At 42.7% G+C, this 6176-nt stretch overlaps 1 non-coding gene across 1 annotated transcript; it reads left to right on the plus strand.

Annotated features, from left to right (window-relative positions):
• Positions 1-5176: 5176 nt before the first annotated feature.
• On the plus strand, positions 5177-5283 carry LOC111726084. The gene has a single exon (XR_002773967.1). It is a non-coding gene; the product is annotated as a U6 spliceosomal RNA (small nuclear RNA).
• The last annotated feature ends 893 nt before the right edge of the window (positions 5284-6176 follow it).

Here is a 6176-nt window from a genome sequence, read left to right on the forward strand (position 1 = left end):
GAAGGTCCTCAGACATTTTCACCAGCACAAGAAGGCCACACCCACTTTCCTCCCACTCCCACCGCCTCCTTAACCCCTGGCAACAGCAATCTGTTCTCCATCTCCATAATTTTGCCATTTTGAGAAAGTTATATAAATGGAATCATGCAGCATGTAACATTTTCAAATCAGCTTTTTTCACTCAAATGGCTTTTTTTTCTTTTTGAGACAGACTCTCACTCTGTCACCCTGGATGGACTGCAGTGGCATCATCATAGCTCACTGTGACCTCAAACTCCTGGGCTCAAGCAATCCTCCTGCCTCAGCCTCCCCAGTAGCTGGGACAATAGGCATGGGCCACCAAGTCTGCCTAATTTTTTCCTATTTTTTATTAGAGACAGGGTTGCACTCTATCTCAGGCATGTCTTGAATTCCTGGCCTCAAGCAAAATTCTCCTGCCTTGGCCTCCCAGAGAGCTAAAAAAATGACCTTTTTAATAATTTCAATTAACACAAAAAATCAAAGCAATTTTTTAAGTATACTGAGATTCCCTGTGTAGTTGTGCTTAGCAGTAGCTTGTTTTTCATTGCTTAGTAGTATTCCATAGTGTGGCTGGACCACAGTTTAACATTCACCCACTGGGTTGTTTCCAGTTCTTGGCTATTGTGAAAATAATCTATTGTATGTCAGTTATGAGTGAACGTGAGTTTTCATTGCTCTGGGATAAATGCTAGAGTGCAATTGATGGGTTAAATGCATGTTTAGTTTTACGAGAAACTGCCAAAGTGTTTTCCCAAGTTCTGTACCAATTTGCATTCCCATGAGCAAAGCATGAGTGACTCAGTTTCTCTACATCCTTGCCAGCATTTGGTGTCATCGCTAGTTTCTATTTCAGCCATTCATTCTGATGTGTATGGGGTGTAACAGCTGCTGGCATTGAATGTCCTTTCGGGGACTTATCTGCCATCTGTAGGTCCTATTGGTGGTGTGTCTGTTCGTGTCTTTTGCTCTCTAATTGGACTACTTGGGAGTTTAGCCCGTGAGTTTTAACAGTTCTTTATATTCTAAGTATTAATAATTTGTTTGGTATGCAGTTTTTCTCCTACTAGGATACACATAGGATATGGATAGGGTAGGATACACGTATTTTCTCCTATTCCATGCCTTTCATTTTCATCTTCTTTCACAAAGCAGAAGTTTCTCTATTTTGATGACGTCCAATCTGTCACTTCTTTTTATGGGTCATGCTTTTGGCATCAAGTGTAAGAATTCTTTACCTAGCCCTAAATCCCCCAAATTTTCTTCTATATGTTTTCTAGAAGTTGCATAGTTTTACCTTTTACATTTCAGTCTATAATCCATTTTGTATAAGATTTGAGAGTTAGGTGCTCTTTTTTCCTCTCTCTCTTTTTCTTTTTGATGTCTAGTTTTTCCATCATCATTGTGGAAAGGTTATCTTTCCTCCACTGAATTGCTTTTGTTTTTGAACTTTTATAAAGAATCGGTTGGAGGCCAGGTATAGTGGCTCACGCCTGTAATCTCAGGACTCTGGGAGGCTGAAGCTGGTGCATTGCTGAGCTCAGGAGTTGGAGAGCAACCTGAGCCAGAGTGAGACCTTGCCTCTAAAAATAGCCAGGCATTGTGGCCAGCACCTGTAGTCCCAGCTACTTGGGAGGCTGAAGGAAGAGAATCACTTAAGCCCAGGAGTTTAAGGTTGCTGTGAGCTGTCATTCATGCCACAGCACCCTACTGAGGATGACAAACTGAGACTCTGTCTCAAATAAAAAAAAAAAAAAGAGAAAGAAAAAAAAAGAATCAGCTGGGCATTTTTATACTCTGCTCTGTTCCATTGGTCTCTGTGCCTGCCACTCTGCCAACACCACACTGTCTTTGCTACTGTGGCTTTACATAACGGGGCAGAGTGATTGATTCCTCCCTCTTTATTCTTCTATTTTAAAAAGTCCTTTGCATTCCCATGTAAATTTTAGAATAATCTTCTTTTTATTGACAAGAACTTTTGCTGGGATTTTGATAAGAATTGAGTTAAACCTTGGGAGAATTAATATTTTTACTATTCTGACTCATCCAAATCATCAACTTGCTTTGTCTCGTCACTTATTGAGGCTTTTTTTGATTGTTTCCATGGCTTATAGCATACAAGTGCATACCTGTTTGTTAGATTTGCACAAAGCATTTCCATGTTATTGAGCAATTGTAAATTGTACTATTTCTTTTTCTTTTCAGATGGAGTCTCACTCTGTCACCTGGGCTAGAGTGCCATGGCCTCAGACTAGTCCAGAGCAACCTCAAACAGACTCCTGATACAACACCTACCTAAGTTTTCCCTTTTTAGTACAGATAGGGTCTCACTCTTATTCAGGCTGATCTCTAACCCCTGAGCTCAAGTGAGCCTCTCACCTTGGCTTCCTAGAGTCCTCGGATTACAGCCATGATTACAGCCATGCCTGGCCAATAACATTGTATTTTTAATTTCAGTATCCACTTGGGCACTGATAGTATACAGACTACAGTGCAACCTCAAACTCCTGGGCTTAAGAAACTACCCGCCTCAGTGCCCTAACATGCTAGAATTACTGACATGAGCCACAGTGGCTGGCCCACAGTGGACTTTGTATCCTTTTATATCCTTGATGACCTCACTTATTCTAGGTTTTTGTGTAGATTTATTGGGATTTTGTATGTAGACAGTGGTGTCTCTGCCAATAGGGACATTTTTATTTCTCTCTTGTAATCTCTATGTCTTTTTTTTTTTTTTTTGCTTCTCTCACCTTGTCGCACTGGCGAGAAATTTCAGAGAACTTTCAGCAATATGTCAAATAAGAGTGGTGACAGTAGACATCCTTGCCTTTCCCCAGATCTAAGGCAAAAGCATTCAGTCTTTCATCTGGCAACCTAAATAACAGAGAGGGAGACACTCTGAAAGAAGACATTTATTCCATAATTAGTATTGCAATGGAAAACCAGTACCCTAGTGAACCGTGTGCACTTCTTTTCAGAGATGTAAAGAAAGAAGAAAGAAGTTTTTGAAGGAAAAATAGGGAGAAATACATGATAGTTCTGAGAAAATTATCATTGGCTACAAGGATCTATAACCAGGGTGATGTCAGTGCATGGTTGGACAGGCAGTTGCCAACCAGATGTCTTTACAGAAGTACTTCGTGTGTGTAAGGTTATCCTGGCCTTTGTGTGAGGCTGTGGGTTTCGGGGTCTTTGTGACAGTTCTTGTTATCAGGCATCCAAGCGCCAGCGCCTTCTTTCACTGCCTTCCTTGGCTCTATTTGCCAGTGTTTGTTATTTTTTTAAAATTTATTTGTCAGTGTTTTTAATGCAAACTCCATTTTGATTCTGACAACTTTCACAAACCAGTAAGTGTGATGTCAGCCTCAGGTGTATAGTAGATACCCTTTATCAAGTTGAAGAGGTTCCCCTCTTCAAATTTTCCAAGAGATTTTTTTTCTTTTGAGACAGAGTCTCACTTTGTCACCCTCAGTAGAGTGCTCTGGCATCACAGCTCACAGCAACCTCCAACTCCTGGGCTTAAGTGATTCTCTTGCCTCAGCCTCCTAAGAAGCTGGGACTATAGGCGCCCACCACAATGCCTGGCTATTTTTGTTGTTGTTGTTGTTGCAGTTTGGCTGGAGCTGGGTTTGAACCCACCACCCTCGGTGTATGGGGCTGGCGCCCCACTCACTGAGCCACAGGCGCCACCCCTTTCCAAGAGATGTTTAACGATGAGTGAGTGTTAAATTATGTCCAGTGCTTTCCCTGCATTGATCAATGTGGTCATGTGATTTTTTTTCTGTAACCTTTTAATATGATAGATTACATTGATTGATTTTTGAATACGAACGTGGCCTTGCATGACTACGAGGAACATCCTACATATTTTTCTTATTGTTCTTGCCTGTTATCTATTTTTCCATTTGAAGAAAAGTTCTAAGTTGGTAGAAACTTTTTGGTTTATTTTGTTCCTGGTCATATTCCAATGCCTAAAACAACGCTGAGCATAAGGACTCGATATTTGTTTGTTGAATGAATAAATGAACAGGAGAGAAGAAAAAGGAATCCCCAAAATGATTGTGAAGGGAGACTCCAGGGTGACAACTGCGGGTGGCATCTAGTGGGGGATGTTGATAGTGGAGGAGGCTGGACCTGTGGGGGAGGGCAGAAGGTTTATGGAACTCTCTGTACTTTCTACTCAATTTTGATGTGAATTTAAAACTCCTCTAAAAAGTAAAGTCTGTTTTTTAAAAAGCTGATCATTGACTCTAAACAAAAGTCACCCAAGAAAGGAAGAGTGGTCACAGTCTCCTATCTGACTCCTCCAGGGCGAATGCAGGTTTGATGGGGCCCAAAGTTTACACAGTTGGGGAAAGGATTGTTTCAGAAAAGAAAAATACTAATCAGAAATAAATCTGATTTCAAATCAGAGCAATTTCTGGAACATTTGTCCTTTCCGCATGAGAGATTCCCATCTGTGGGAATATTTTGGGGACCATGTCAGGGCTGGGAGTGCTGAAAGTCTTCAGGAACAAGAGCACCAGAGCTGCAGCTGGTGCAGCAGCCAGCAAGAAAGGTCAAAGGCAGCCCTTTGCTGCTCCCCTAGGCCCAGGATGAAGCCCACATCCCCCCCCCAAGGACTCCAGAGCCCCCTTCTCAGCCATGTCCCTCACCAGCCTTATTCCTTGCTCCCCCAGGCTACGGGCCAGTCCACATACTGTCATAGCCGTGGCAGCAGCTCAGCCTGCTCCTTGCTGAGCAAGCCCTCTTCTCCTCTAGCTGTGCACCTGTCATTACCCAATGGCCCCTTAAGACCTCACACCAAGACTCTGTGTCTTATCATCTGTAAATGTGAACAGTGAGATCTGTCCTTCAGGGTGGGTGGGAAACTGAACACCCAATAGAGGACTCGACGTGTGGTGGGTGAGAAAACACTTTTTCCCTTCTTCCTTCCAGCATTTTTTAAGTTTTAAAAATTATGGTAAACTTGACTTTGTGGCAGGTGCCTGTAGTCCCAGTTATTGGGGAGGCTGATGCAAGAGCATTGCTCAAGCACAGGAATTTGCAGTTTCTGTGAGCTATGATACCACAGCACTCTACCCAGGGCAACAAGAGTGAGACTCTGTCTGAAAAAAAAAAAAGAATTGTGGCAAAATAACATATAATTGACCAACTTGTGCTTACTTTGGCAGTACATATAATAAAATTAAAGCAATACAGGGAAGAGTAACAAGGCCCTTACATAAGGAAGATACAAAAATTCATAAAACTTTCCATATGTAAATTTTTTAAAAAGACAAGGAAAAATTGTATCATTGCAACAATTTGTAAGTGTACAGATTGGCAGTATTAAGTACATTCATATGTTGTCCAACCTTCAGCACCATCCACCACAGAACTCCTTCCATCTTCATGACTGAATTCTGCCTCCGTCACACACTAACTTCCCTAGCCCCTTTCCTGGCACCATGTTCCCCATTCACAGACAGCTGTGGTCTCACAGCTCAAAGCAACCTCAAACTCTTGGCTTCGAGCGATCTTCTTGTTTCAGCCTCCTGTGTAGCTGGGACTACAAGCGCCCACCACAACGCCCTGGTCTTGAACTCTGGAGCTTAAGCAATCCACCACCTCAGCGTCCCAGAGTGCTAGGATTACAGGCGTGAGCCACCGCCCCTAGCTCTCCTGTTCTACTTTCTGTCTCCTGGAGCATTTAGCCTGGGCTCTGCCACTGCACCCAGCCTCTTCTAGTGTTGTCAGCTCTTTAACCCTCATCTGGTGAGAGTTTCTCACTCATCTCTGCCCCCAGTACTGGGGCTCCACGGTGATAGAGGGTGGGAGGGAAAACGCAAGATGAGTGAGAGAAATGAGCAGAGAGAGGATAGGTACCACAGGGGTTCATGGGCAAAGGCACATAGGTTTGCGTCTGGTTTTACAGAGCAGGTAGTCAGAATATATTAAAATCCAACGATAATGCAGATGGTTTTAGTAAATTTTTACTTATTTTTATTTATTTATTTATTTTTTACTTCTTTCTCCTGTAGTGATTCTCTTGCTCTCCACCACCCCCCCACCCCACCCCCGCCATGTAGCTGGGATTACAGACGCTAGCCACGACATCTGGCTGGGTTTTTTTTTTTTTTTTTTGTAGAGACAGGATCTCACTCTGGCTCACTCTG

The sequence above is a fragment of the Otolemur garnettii genome, unplaced genomic scaffold (assembly GCF_000181295.1).
Source record: "Otolemur garnettii isolate 467f Iridium unplaced genomic scaffold, OtoGar3 scaffold00053, whole genome shotgun sequence".
Classification (NCBI taxonomy): Eukaryota; Metazoa; Chordata; class Mammalia; order Primates; family Galagidae; genus Otolemur; species Otolemur garnettii.